Genomic DNA, 15,775 nt, shown 5'->3' on the forward strand with positions numbered 1-15,775 from the left:
AGTCCCCATGAAGGGGTCTTTGTAACTTCTAAGAAGAAGAAATTTTAGAAACATTACTTTATTTGTGTGTAACATGTATGGTTAAAATTTCAGCAATATCAAAAATATATGAATTTTCATGGGAGTTATGGCCGTTATGCATAGAGTATAATTTCCAAATTTCATAAAGATTCATTCATTACTTTTGACTTAGTTTTGGATAAGAAAACAAATGACTAATGTGTGTGTTTGTGTGCATGTGTATGTGTGTGTGATGGGTGTATATATGTATAGATATCTGTATGCATGTATATATGTGTATATGTGTACATGTTACATGTACATCTATATATATATACATCTACACATATGTATACATATACATGTATGCATATAGATCTGTATCTATATATCTATATCTATACATATACGTGTACATATACATCTCTCTCTCTCTCTCTCTCTCTCTCTCTCTCTCTCTATATATATATATATATATATATATATATATATATATATATATATATATATATATATATATATATATATATATATACGCCAGTAAAGTGAATGTATCTGTCATTACAGTATCGAAATGTGATTGTTTCAGTTAGTGGAATAGTTTTATTCTATGCTTAAGGGCCATAACCCCCATGAAAATTCATATATTTTTCATGTTGATGAAATTTTAACCATACATATTACACGCAAATAAAGTAATATTTATACAAATACTCCTTCATGAGGACTTCACACCCACACTTTACTCATTTTCCCTAAGTAAACACGAATACAGTTGTACTTTTACAGTGAAACTATACTCTCACATATATACAGGCATACATACATATATACATGCATACATGCATATATATATCGGCACAAATGTAATGAGAATGTGTGTCTGTCTGTGTGTGAATCCCTAAAACTCGAGAACTACACAACCAATTTCATTCAAATTTTACACATGCCTTACTTAGCGTCCCGGTTGTGTTTTAATCAAAAACAATTTCTAGCTTATGGCATACTTCCAGTCCACAGCAACATTATATCTCTTTCACTATTTAAGTATTACGTGTCAAAAATGAAACAAAAACACTGATCTCAATTCGAACCGGAATCTCCAAAACATTGTCCTCTTACATCTCATTCTCATTTAAGTACCACGGCAGGTAAATACAAATTAATTCTGACGACGATATAATGGAAGATGGTAACAGACATTAACCACATGTTGAATGAAATTTGTTGTGTAGTTCTCGAGTTCGGTGGAAAAGAAAGGAAAGTGTTTGGAGTTGATATCGTCGTGAGAATTAATTTGTATTTACCTGCCGTGGTACTTAAATGAGAATGAGATGTAAGGGGACAATGTTTTGGAGATTCCGGTTCGAATTGACATCAGTGTTTTTGTTTCATTTTTGACACGTAATACTTAAATAGTGGAAGAGATATAATGTTGCTGTGAACTGGAAGTATGCCATAAGTTAGAAAAATTGTTTTTGATTAAAACACAACCGGGACGCTAAGTAAGGCATGTGTAAAATTTGAATGCAATTGGTTTTGTAGTTCTCGAGTTTTAGGGATTCACAGACAGACAGACAGACACACACACACACACACACACACACACACACACACACACATTCTCAATACATGTAGGATTCCTCACCATACAGGTAACAGGCACAGCTGTAAGATGCATTACGGATCTATAGCAATTGGAAGAACATGACCCAATTGAAATAACAACGTGTGACGTTTGGAGTAAAGGGAAATGAAAGTGTCGCCTCTGGAGTTTGCAAATGACCACTATACTGATAGGTAACTGTGCAAACAAAATTTACAATCGATAAATGTCTTAGAACAACCAGTCACTCATCTGGGAAGGCCTTGAAATCAATGTTACCAACTGGGGACTATGTGTGTCGCAGTGATAATAGAAAGACTCAAAGGAGGTCTGCAACGAAATAATTTTACTCAACACTTTGCAAGTGAATCAGTGGAGGCAAAGATGCGTCTCATTTACTTGACAATTTATGCACCACATTGCAAAAATCACAATGTAAGTATATCTGAAAGGGTAGTCTTACACTGTTGTACCGTTGAATTACAAATAATGCTCATCTATTATGTTCGGGTTAAAATTTCATCAACATCAAAAATATATGAATTTTCATGGGAGTTATGGCCGTTATGCAAAGAATATAATTTCCAAATTTCATAAAGATCCATTCAGTACTTTTGACGTAGTTTTGGATGAGAAAACAAATGACTAATGTGTGTGTTTGTGTGCATGTGTTTGTGTGCATGTGTATGTGTGTGTGATGGGTGTATATATGTATAGATATCTGTATGCATGTATATATGTATATATGTGTACATATTACATGTACATCTATATATATATACATCTACACATATGTATACATATACATGTATGCATATAGATCTCTCTATATATATATACCTATACATATACGTGTACATATACATCTATATGTATACATATACATCTCTCTATCTCTCTCTCTCTCTCTCTCTCTCTCTCTCTCTCTCTCTCTCTCTCTCTCTCTCTCTTTCTCTCTCTCTCTCTGAAAGTATCTGTCATTACAGTATCGAAATGTGATTGTTTCAATTAGTGGAATAGTTTCATTTTTAAAGTGAAAGTATTTGACATGAGTGTTTTTGTTTCACTTTTGACACGTAATACTTAAATAGTGGAGGAGATATTATGTTGCCGTGTGCTCGAACTCTGCAAGAAGTTTAAAAACTGGAACCCTAAGTAAGGCATGTGTAAAATTTGAATGAAATTGGTTGCGTAGTTCTCGAGTTTTAGGGATTCACACAGACAGACAGACAGACAGACACACATTCTCATTTTTATATATATAGATATCGGCCGCAGAAACCCCTGAGGAGTCCGAGATATAAACTTACATATGTTAGCTAGGAAAAATCCGCGATCCGTGTGCGCGATAGGTGAACCGCGATATGGTGAGGGATTACTGTATACAGTGTTTTGTAATTAGCACTGATATACATGATACCATAGAATCATGTATATCAGTGGTGTACGAGGGTATAGACAAAAGTAACCGGAAACTTTCACTGTAGGAAAAGCCCATGGTAGTTCAGACTTCTGCCGCTAGAAGCCATTTGATGCGATCCTCAGGCATCAGTCTGCCGACCCGCGTTGTCTTGTTCTGTCATACTGACACATGACGCGTCTTTGTTTTGCAGTGCTCCTCCCCTGTCCGTCGGTTTTTGTGAACACTGAAACGAATTAACGGTGTACTTCCGTCAAATTCTGTGTTCTGCTGGGGAAAACGGCGACCGAAACAGTTGTCATGCTTCAAACAGCTTACAAGGATGCTGTCATGAGCAAAACACAAGTTTACGAGTGGTTTTCACGTTTTAGGAATGGTTACTGGTCGCTTCCGGACCAACCTGGTTCAGGGCCTCCGTGGACCCCCCCCCCTCCGAACGAATGAAAACATCTTAAAGGACGGTCACCAAACAATTGACGAACTTGTTGATATGACCGGTGTGTCCTGAAACTCCAGCCAAAGAATTTTGAGTGAGGAATTGCGAATGAAAAGAGTTACTGCAAAATTTGTGCCTCACTTGCTCACAGAAGATCAAAAGCAGTCAAAATTTGATGCGTGTTGTGAACTGAAAGAACAGTTGGAAGTCGATCCAGACCTTTTTCCAAGATCATCACTGGTGACGATAGCTGGTGCTACGGAATTTGCAGATGTGGAAGAGGAGAAGAAAAAAAACAAGGCGAACTTCGCAAGAGTTCCAGCAATGCTTCCAACAGTGGAGAATTCGTTTGGACTGATGCATTGCTTCAAATGGAGAATACTTTGAAGGCGATAAAAGTGTAAACATATAAAACTAAGTGAATAAAATAATATTGCAGAATTCCGGTTTCTTTTGGGTACTCCCCTCGTATATGCATTAAGTATAGTACATAAATGGCTTTTATATTTTCTGTATTTTGTTATTTTCGGGTGTGTGTGTGTGTGTGTGTGTGTGTGTGTGTGTGTGTGTGTGTGTGTGTGTATTTGTTATAATGACTGAATATACCAATTTTCGGTTTACAGTCTCTCCCGCCAGTGTAACGAAAAGGATCGGACCAGATTCAACTGCTACTGGGTGCATGAAAATTGCGACACTGTATATTCTTCAGCTGTTTGTCTTACATCCATACATCACAGAATCCGTCACAAATATAAGCAAAACACTTGATCTGGCACAAATTTCTAAACAGACTATTACTTGATGTAATCCTTCTAATACCATGATGAAATCGTTTGTTAAAATATTGAATTTTAACAGCAGCACAAAAGCGAATACTTTTTAATGAGAGGTACGATCGTTTATATCGATCTCAGCACTTGATTGCTGATTATTTAATCTATCACAGTAAGTTGAAACGCAAAGTCGTTCTCAACTAGATTTGAGCACATAACATAAACAACAAGTGAAATATCTCAAAGTATTTTGTTCGCTGGTCTATCATGCCACTTTTAATTGGTTAGATATTAAAGAGCTGAAGGCGGCGAGATGGCAGAAACGTTAGCATGCCGATGTAATCGGCTTAATACCTTTGTCTGTCCTTGTTTGTCCCCTCTATGTTTAGCCCCTTGTGGGCAATAAAGAAGTAAGAAACGTTAGCACGCCGGGCGAAATGCTTAGTGGTATTTCGTCTGTCTTTACGTTCTGAGTTCAAATTCCGCTAAGGTCGACTTTGCCTTTCATCCTTTCGGGGTCGATAAATTAAGTACCAGTTGCGTTCTGGGGTCGATCTAATCGACTGGCCCCTCCCCAAACAATTCGGGCCTTGTGCCTAGAGTAGAAAAGATATTAAAAAGCTGAGGTATATGCTAGCATACGGTAAAAAAAATTACCTATCACAATTTTCAAAGGCCAGTACAACAAACAGTTTTACAAAATGGCTGCCTCCTCGGTCTGAAGCATGAACTAACATTAAGACAAAATATGTTTGGAGTTGTTTGGAGTATTAGCCACACATTAATTTTTTTCTTTTTCTTTTTTGTATCATATTTTCTCCATAAAACATCGCCATCACCTTCAATATTTGGGAGTAAATAAAGAAATAACACCAATTATCCAATAAATCATTTTGAAAGAATGTCGAGAAACAAAAACAGGGAGAACACGTCCCTAAATGTCTTTCAGTATATAGTCTCATTCGTCTACAGTGACGACAAAAACGAGAGCAACACTAGCACCGTCAACAACAGCTACAACTTGATTTCTGCTCAAATCATATCAGTGCTGACTTACATTGCCATAGCTCTGTATATTATATTACATGCCAGATACATGATTGACGAAGTACAGCACAAACAAAATAGCTCTCAGTAAGCATCAGCATCTGAGCCCACTGAATGAATGTCAATATTTTCATTGCGATCTCTCACCCAGCGACAAAGTGTAAATCCGGATCGGGTGGATTAGTACTCCAATGAGGCCCGATCGACAGAGCTGTAAAAGAAGCAGTCATTACTACTACTGCTCCTCCTCCTCCTCCTCCTCCTCCTCCTCCTCCTCCTCCTCCTCCTCCTACTACTACTACTACTACTACTACTAATGATGATGATGATGATGATGATGATGATGATGATGATGATGATGATAAGAATGATAATTATAATAAATGCCTTGATGCAATACCAGGCAGTGGCTCTCATGGCTTCTCATCTTAACTGATTGGAAGTGTTATCATGTACATTGTTTTAACTCGGTATAAAAGACGGGCTACAGCAAATATTCCACTCAATACCACAGATTTGCTTGTCAGTTGTTTGACATTAACCAGTTGACCATGTTCCGTAGTGGCTGACGATATAAGCATCTCTGATCACGAGCAGAAGTAGTGGAGGAGCATTGTAGCCATGTTGTTAGAAGAATTCTTTCGGGTTTGAATAATTCACATTTGGAAACATGGGTGTTTTGTTGAACATCCTTAAATAACCCTTATTCAAAGACCTTTTGAGCAGGATAGGCCACTCGACTTGAAGTTTTACTGGGCCCCACCTGCAAACTCATGTGCTGTTTACCTTGATATGAAATCACCATGTCGCGCACATATGGTTGTGATGCATGTGCCTGGTGTATCCTTATCACACGGGTAGTAATGATGGGTATAACGGGCTTCGTATATTTTACTACAGTGTAACTTTGATGGCATGCACTGCTCTCTCATATAATAACAATAATAATAATAATAATAATAATAATAATAATAATAATAATAATAATAATAATAATAATAATAATAATAATAAAAATAATTATAATAATAATAATAATAATAATAATAAATGCCCGGATGCAATACCAGGCAGTGGCTCTCATGGCTTCTCATCTTAATTGATTGGAAGTGTTATCATGTACATTGTTTGTCTTGGTATAAAAGATAGGCTACAACAAATATTCTGCTAAATACCACAGATTTGCTTGTCAGTTGTTTGACCTTAACCAGTTGAGCATTTTGCCTTGTTGGCGGACGATATGTGCATCTCTGATCATGAGCAGAAGTAGTGGGGGAGCATCATAGCCATGTGTAGAGAGGAATTCTTTGGAGTTTTGATAATTCACCTTTGGAAACATGGGTGTTTTGCTCAACATCCTTAAACAAACCTTATTCAGGGACCTTTTGAGTGGGATGGGCTACTCGACCTGAAGAAAATTCTAACTGGGCCCCACCTGCGAGGTCATGCGATGTTTACCTTGATATGTGATCACCATGTCGCGCACATATTGTTGTGATGCATGTGCCTGGTGTACCCTTATCAGACGGGTAGTCATGATGTGTATAATGGGCTTCGTATATTTTACCCCAGTGTCACTTTGATGGCATGCACTGCTCTCTCATTCAATAATAATAATAATAATAATAAACACGTACCCTTTAATACAAGTATAACTCATATTTGCTAGCTGAGTGGACTGGAGAAACGTAAAATAAAATGTTTTGCTCAAGGACATAACGCGCTGCTAGGACCCGAACTCACGATCCTGAGTCGAAATTCCCTAACCACTGATCCACGTGCTTTCACAGATACACTGAATATTGTAGTTCTCAGTATACAAAATATCGAGAGGATCAGGGCTAGAAAGCCTTTACCCATAAGTCTGTTCAATCATTACTGAACAACAAGAACAGCAACAGCATGAACAACCTCAACACCAGGAACAGCAAGAGAACAGAAACAACCATAACAACAACAACAGCAGCAGCAGCAGTACTAGCACCATCAATCACAACGACGACGATTATGTCAAGATCACATTTGCAATGGAGAAAACATTTCGTTGTTAATTGTTATTAGTTTGTTTCAAAATGATGCGAAATAGAAGCTACAGTTTAGTAAAGTATCTGCCCTGTCTCACCAATATCCCATTCATCACTGTCACCTTTATAACAGAGTATTGTTCACATTCCCTTGATACACAGTCAGTTATTTAAGAGTAGCGGGCACAGCGATTTAAATATGTTCCTATATATATATATATATATATATATATATATATATATATATATATATATATATTCCTCTTGCATACTGCTTGACCGCGGAGGAACATGAAAGCTAAAGTTCATTCTAGCGAAATTTAAACTGTTAACTTTGGACTAAATGATTTCTGACATTTAATCCGACACTCTATCGTTTCTGCTAATTGATAAGATAATAACATCGATTTCTCAAAAGGCAAAAGTGGGCAACGATTAATGTGTACAGTGAAGCGAAGAGAATTCCAACCTTCGGTTTGGGTAAACATAGTTTTTATTGAGCTGATTTTTGGTTTATCTAGACTGTTATGAGTTTCTTGGAATTCTCATATTTAACAAACACCCCGGAAAGTTGAAGAGTTCGATCTTAGTATTTCCTAGCACTTAATTTGCCAACATCTGCAATAATAAAGACAAGGTCCAACCTATTGGATTCCTAATTAAAACCAGAATCCGAAAAAACTGAGTAATAATTGGGAAGAATTCAGCCCCGTACTTCACTGCTTTTGAATCTCTACTGTTTTGTCAAAGAGCTTGGATGATTTTTTTACTTTCTCAATTCAGATGAATTCAGGACTCAATAAGTAGTCCAACGTTTTTAAAACTTATTTTGGACTATGTTGCTGCCGTTGTTGAACTTCCAGACAAGGCCTGATGGAATAAAATTTTTCTCGTAACCATTTGTCTTTCATCTAGTTGTTATTGTGCGTGGGACTACAACATTCAAACTGTCCTTCTTTTTAACATTGCACATGGATATGACGAGATGGTGATTTACTTGATATTTCAAGCAGATGCATTCGAATACACGAAGTAACTGTAACATCTTTAGATCGTCGTCGTCGTTGCTGTTGTTGTTGTTATAATAACTGGTCATGCCAATTGTCCTGATGTTAGTGCTGGTGGCGATAATACTAAATAGTGGGGGTAACCTTATTGTTGCTGTTTGTGTTGTTGTAGCTGCTGTTGTTGCTTAGCCAGCCGCAGTTCAGTCCTGATCGAGCAGACCTCTGATCAAATCCTTCCAACTATGATTTCGACGGTTCCCGTCGATTTTACTTTTCTTTATCAGTAAAGCTCTATCTCTCATCTAGTTTTCCTAAATATTTCTTTACTTCTAGCTGGAGCAATCATAAACCATGTCCTCCCACAAGAGATTTCACTGTCCCTCGTGAAGTTTTCTTTTTAACGAAGATGAGGTTGTGTTTGTTTACTGCTGCTGGAGACAAATTTTCTATCCAGTAGGTCTTTCGGGATCTACAATCGGATATATTGTGAGCATGGCTCAGTCAATGGAGGTGTTGTTGTTTCAGTAGGTTGAGGGGGCTGGATATTTGCACACGAATCAGAACATCTTTATTGCTGACTCAATCAGTCATTTGATGTCCAAGCTCCGTCTCAGTCTGCGTAGATGGAAGGTATTGAGATGCCATTCTTGTGTGGAGTAGATGCTTCAAGTCTCACTGCCATAAAGTAGAGTATTGAGGACCCAAGCCCAGTAAACTGGAACCTTTGTGTGTACCGATACTATACCTCCTCCCAAACTCTTGTTGTCAACCAAATTAGTGCTGAAGTTGCTCTCCAGTACGTCTCAGACACGAGAGAGAAGACGTTGATATGGTAGAGCCGAGGTATGTAAATTCATGTACAACCTCCAGCTTGTAGTCGTTGATTGTAATAGTAAGGGAGTCTTCAGCAGTTTAGACCTGCACTTTCACTTCCATCAGATTGATGCCTTTTGTAACACTATCCATGAAGTTTTGCCGTTGCTCCTCTAAATGTATTACCAGTCCTGCATCATCTGCAAGCAGTATGTCTCTGATGAGTACTTCAGATACTTTGGTTTACACCATCAGCCGGGACAAACTGAGAAGTTTCCCGTTTGATCTCGTATCACGTATGAAAGTAAACATCAGCTGAGGTTCTAAAGAAGAAGATAGCGAAGTGGTGACAAGAATGCAGCCTTGTTTCAATTCACTGTTATCGTTAAAGGATTCAGAGGGAGAGCTATCAAACTGAATGGCATATGTCTACGTAGAATGACCGAACAGACCCGAGTAGCCTCAAAAGGGATTCAATCTTGGCAACGATTTTGAACAAGCCGTTTCTACTCATATGGTTGGAGACCTTCGTGAGGTCACCAAAAGTAATGTAGAGCTGTTGTCTTTCCACCCTGTGGCAAAGAGATTTCTCTGTAGTTACAATCGCTGCTTTTTCGTTTGTTCTTGCATAAAGTGACAATATAGCAATCTCTCATGTCCTATAAAACTGCTCCTTCTTTCTAGCATTAGCACTATAGTTTGTGTAGGTAGAACAATGAGAAGCCCTTTGCAGACTTGATGCTTTTTGATGGCATGTTATCCAGTCTCGGTGTCTTGTAAGTGGGTAGATCGTCAACAGCTTTACTCAACATTTCAGCAGTTATCAGAGTTGAATTCCTCCACTTCTGGCAAGCATTTCACGAAGCTAGCGCATTGTGGTGGGTTTTCTGTGAAGCAGAGTTCGGAATAATGCTCTACCTACTTTTCTAACCACCTGCTTTCGTCGTTGATGGTTCCTCCTGTAAAGTTTTTTAATAGTCCTGTCTTTCTTTCTATGTTCGAGCAGTACAGCATGCTTTGCCTTGAGGACAACGGAGAGTTAGCTTGAACTTGTTTCAAAGTGTACTGTGTCTGACTTCATGCTTTACAAAAGCATATTCCACAAGCACATTCCTCAAATAGCAACGTATTTTAAGTAAAAGGTAAAGTTTGTGCTAGTGTTTACAACAAGAATGTCTCTAAGACACTTTGCACTGTAAGTGTTGGTGGCACAGTCCATGAAATATGAAAAGTTCAAGCAAACGTTGCCCGTTGCTATTTATGCTGCCAAATCCATGTCGGCTCAGGCAGCATGGCCAGGGGATGTGTACGGTACTCGGTCTGGCGTTGAAATCACCAAGCAGCAGTCGCTGTTCCTGATTTGGGGTTTCTTGAATTGTCCTTGAGAGTTGATTTTGTATCTTGTGTAGAATAGAGAGTTGATCGGAGTGGAGACACCGTAAAGTTGACAGGCCCATCAGATGTATGAGTCAAAGTGAGAAAAACGCGCAGTGAATTTCTCATAGCAAAATCAAACCATACCCTATAGTCTTGTTTAAGCTCTTTCCATGTCAAAGAAAGGTGTCGGCTCTTTTCATAGAGTTCCTAATCCTGAAAAACATTTCTCTTGTGATATTGCAACATCCACTTGAAGTTTTAGAATTTCGTTGCTAATCAGTACTGACAGTCCAGTGATCATAGTTTGTACACTCCTAACCTGAGGGCTGACTTCTTGTTGTATCTAGTGCAGTATTTACCTTCCACATTTCAGGCCACATATATCTCTAAACCCCACCTGCACGATGAAGAAGGCGGATTTTGATGAGATATCACCTGGCCGATTGGGATTTTCCCAATTTGAGGCGGCTAACAGCTGTCCAGTGAAATAGGATGATCTCTCCCACCGTTGAAAGCTTTCCTTGGTACCTATCTGCTCACCAATTAAGCGCAGGTTTATAACCGATAGACGGATAGTTCCCGTATGCTACATCGAGATGAGGTAATGCTAAACTGTTCCTTCCAGAGCGCAGATACATGGAGAGTAAGTATGGGTAACCAGCAGTTGCTCATGAGGCAGATACCGTCTCTTCACGAGACTGATATTGTCCATGGGAGGGGCGAGCGCTAATAAAGCCTGGTGCAAGTGGTACCTCATAAGATGTCAGAACATCGAAAACAATGTCGCACAGTCTAAGGGACTTCAAAGCCGCGCTTTTTTTCCTCAGGATATCCTCCCGAAGACTTTCCCATCAGTGAGAAACAGTGGAGGTTTGAAATTAGAGATTGCTCGTTCTCACTTTTTCTCCCCCCCCCTCTCTCTTTCTCTCTTTCACTCTTTCTCTCATTATGTGCAACATTCGCACTTCCTACAGAGTCACGTTCCCAACCAGCTCCAAAACCCTTTTTGTTCTTCCTTTCCACTATCTTTTCTTCGTTTTTCTGATAAAAAATACTGTCCGAAGCCTTAAAAATCCGTTTCTTTCAAGCGGTAGATAAATAACACCTTTGTTAAAACTTGTCGCCCTTGCGGTTTTTCTTGGTTTTGTTCATTTATCACACACACACACACACACACACACACACACGTATATACGAGGAGGTGTTGAAAAGTTCCTGGCTTTAATGGTATCGCGAAAGGCCTGGTCGGAGGCTCAACATTCCGAGTTCTTTTACAGATCGTAGAAAAACTGAAGGACCACAGCAATAGGTGCGTGAATCAGTGAGGGGAATATTAGATGAAATCATAATTAACTGATCCTCCTGTATTTTCTTTTACCCAAAGCCAGGAGCTTTTCACCATCACTCATATGTATGTATGTATGTATATGTGTATATATATATATATATATATATATATTATATGATGAATTCGTAAGTGCCTTTCTTATCGTTGATTTTTGGTGTCGCATGGCCAAAGATTACCGTGAATTTTTTTAGAGACACTTTCAAATTTATCAGAATATTGAGGCTGAAGATTGGAATAGTGAAATTTCCATTCACTTAACCATGAAACGATTCGTATCCAATTAACTAAAGGCTTGGTTTGTTTACGCTTTTCCCTCCGGTTTTTTTTGTTCTATGTGTGCCATAAATATCGCCATCCACTTTAGAGAAAATTTGTAGTTTGGAATCAGTAGTTCTTTGACTGCTATTTCTAAATTTTCAGTATGTTGGAGAAGCAACTCAATTGCTAATCCCTGTATATTTATAATGATAAATAGTCTTACCGATAAAGGTTTTTTTCATACTGAACTACTTGGCAGAATTGTTAATTATTAATTCTATTATTAATTGACGATTCTCTGCCCTTATTCTTGTATATTTTATATTTGATATCTCTAAGTTAGATGGCTAAACCGTAACCAGTTCGACACGGAACTTTTTTTCATACGGGACTATTTGTGACGCACATGGAATAGATTTCTTTGAGGTGAGGTGCCTGAACTCGCTAGCCGATGAATTCGTAAGTGCCTTTCTTATCGTTGATTTTTGGTGTCGCATGGCCAAAGATTACCGTGAATTTTTTTAGAGACACTTTCAAATTTATCAGAATATTGAGGCTGAAGATTGGAATAGTGAAATTTCCATTCACTTAACCATGAAACGATTCGTATCCAATTAACTAAAGGCTTGGTTTGTTTACGCTTTTCCCTCCGGTTTTTTTTTGTTCCATGTGTGCCATAAATATCGCCATCCACTTTAGAGAAAATTTGTAGTTTGGAATCAGTAGTTCTTATATCTATATAGTTCTTAGATCTATATATATATGGCTATATATATATATATATATATATATATATATATATATATATATATATATATATATATATATATACATATATATATATATATACATATATATATATATATATATATATATATATATATATATATATATACATATATATATACACATATATATATACACATGCGTCATACACTCTGCATTTTACTCTGAGTGAGAGGCCCCTTGTCACCAGTAGAGGTAAGAGCTCTCTGAACTTTGCCCAGGCTATTCTTATTCTAGAAGCTACACATTCAGCGCACCCTCCCCCACTACTAACTTGGTCACCTAGATAGCGGAAGCTATCAACTAAGTCTAGGTTTCCTCCCTGGAATGTGGCCAATGTTGTTTTCTGTACGTTTTCAGTGTTTATTGAATATCTGCCACATACAAAAACTAACTTCCTAGTTAACATTCCTTTGATATTGCTGCACCTCTTATGTGTCCATAGCTTGCACTGGGCACATCTCATAGAGTTTCTACCTACGCCTTTTCTACAGATCGAGCAGGGCCATCTAACTGAAGGGGTTTGTGTTTTGTCTACCTTCCTACTTATTAGGACTTTGGTTTTAGCTAGGTTGACTCTACGGCCCTTCGATTCTAGTCCTTGCTTCCACACCTGAAACTTATCCTCTAGTTCTGATAGTGACTCAGCAATTAGTGCAAGGTCATCAGCATAGAGAAGCTCCCAGGGGCATCCTGTCTTGCATTCCTCTGTAATCGCTTGGAGGACTATCTTTAATAGGAGGGGGCTGAGGACTGAACCTTGGTGGACTCCTAACTCTACCTGGAATTCTTCACTTTATTCATTGCCAACCCTCACCTTACTGACAGCGTCCCTGTACATGGCTTGCACAGCTCTCACTAACCATTCTTCTATCCCTAGTTTCCTTATTGACCACCAGATAAGGGATCGGTGGACCCTGTCAAAGGCTTTCTCCATATCAATGAAAGCCAGGTAGAGAGGTTTATCTTTGGCTAGATATTTCTCCTGCAGCTGTGTTACCAGAAATATAGCATCAGTGGTGCTTCTCCCAGGCACAAACCGAAACTGCATCTCATCTAAACTGACTCTCTTAATTAATTGGGCTATGACCGTCTCCGTGACTTTCATTACCTGATCTAACAAGGCTCGCAAGGAATGAAGCCAGTATGCTCCGATGGATGTGTAATGTCAGTGTGCATACTAAACAGTGTGTAAGTACCTTGAGAAAAAAAGTTGAACCTAAGAAGCATCAGTTGACGTGTGTAAGAGAGACGATTGCACTGGTATGGTCATGTGGCGAGAATGGATGAGGATAGCTGTGTGAAAAAGCGCCACGCCCTAGCGGTTGAGGGAACCTGTGGAAGAGGTAGGCCTAGGAAGACCTGGGATGAGGTGGTGAGGCACGACCTTCGTACATTGGGCCTCACCGAGGCGATGACTTCTGACCGAGACCTTTGGAAGTATGCTGTGTGTGAGAAGACCCGGCAAATCAAGTGAGACCTAAATCCAAGGCGTCTGCCAGGGGTGTAGCCAGTCCACTTATGCGTACTTTCCTTCATTGGACACTAAACTGCACTTGCGAAGACCTGTTGAGGCAACTGAAATCGAAATCGAACTAAATTCGACGACTGGCACCCATGCCAACGTCGTTTCCTTCGTTGGACACTAAACTCGGCTTGCGAAGACTTGTTGGGGCAAGCGAAAGCGAAATAGTGATAGCACCTGTGCCCAGCATCGCCTTCCTGGCACTTGTGCCTGAGGCACGTGTAAAGACATTCGAGCGAGATCGTTGCCAGTACCGCTGGACTGGCTTCTGTGCAGGTTGCACGTAAAATACACCATTTTGAGGGTGGCAGTTGCCAGTACCGCCTGACTGGCCTTCGTGCCGGTGGCACGTAAAAGCACCCACTACAATCTCGGAGTGGTTAGCGTTAGGAAGGGCATCCAGCTGTAGAAACTTTGCCAAATCAGATTGGAGCCTGGTGTAGCCATCTGGTTCACCAGTCCTCAGTCAAATCGTCCAACCCATGTCAGCATGGAAAGCGTACGTTAAACGATGATGATGATGATGATATATATATAGACGATCAAAAAATGGAGGAAAAACAACAAATAGAGGTGTATCTTTGGTGTTAAAAAGCCATTATTTAATTAGTTAAGCAAGGTTAAGGTAAGAGTGAGTTTACAGCTGTTTCTGTGCACCATGTTGAGGTAAATCTGTATTTACCTCATTGCAAATGGTAGACGTCATCAGAACGAAGAAGGCAGAGATGCACACAAAGATGAGAATAGAGCGAAAGATAGAGGGAGAAGTTTGAAAAGAAAACGCGTACCTTCCAGACCCCGCATAACAATAAAAGCTCATAAACCTAATTTCTTAACAGATACAAAAGTTAGATTAATATGCCTCAATAAGTCCGATCTATGTAAATTAAGTAAATTAATATTAGATAAATATATCCCTAAATTAAAGAATATGATACCCCTAGAATTATGGTCCAACACCTACGAAACATTAAACTGGTTCTCCAAAATACAGAACAAGAAAAACTACAAGTTCCTACAAATAGACATAGAAGACTACTGCTCATCTAATAACCCTACGATCCTTAATAGTGCTCTTATCTCCGCCAAAAATCTTACCCAACTAACAAGGAAGGAAATTAATGTAGTCTTAGAAGCGAGAAAATCAGTAATAATTTTCGATAATAAACTATGGGTAAGAAAAGACTCCCCTAATAATTTCGATATCACCATGGGAGCCCCAGATTCAGCACAGGTAAAAGACTTAGTAGGTATTTATTTGTTATCATACATACAGGAAGAATTCCCAGAAATCAAGGGTGGGTTATATAGGGTCACACTATTCATACCAAAAAAACGTCTCAAATAGGAGATTA

This window comes from Octopus bimaculoides, chromosome 4 (assembly GCF_046866305.1).
Source record: "Octopus bimaculoides isolate indiv1 chromosome 4, ASM4686630v1, whole genome shotgun sequence".
In the NCBI taxonomy this organism is placed as follows: domain Eukaryota; kingdom Metazoa; phylum Mollusca; class Cephalopoda; order Octopoda; family Octopodidae; genus Octopus; species Octopus bimaculoides.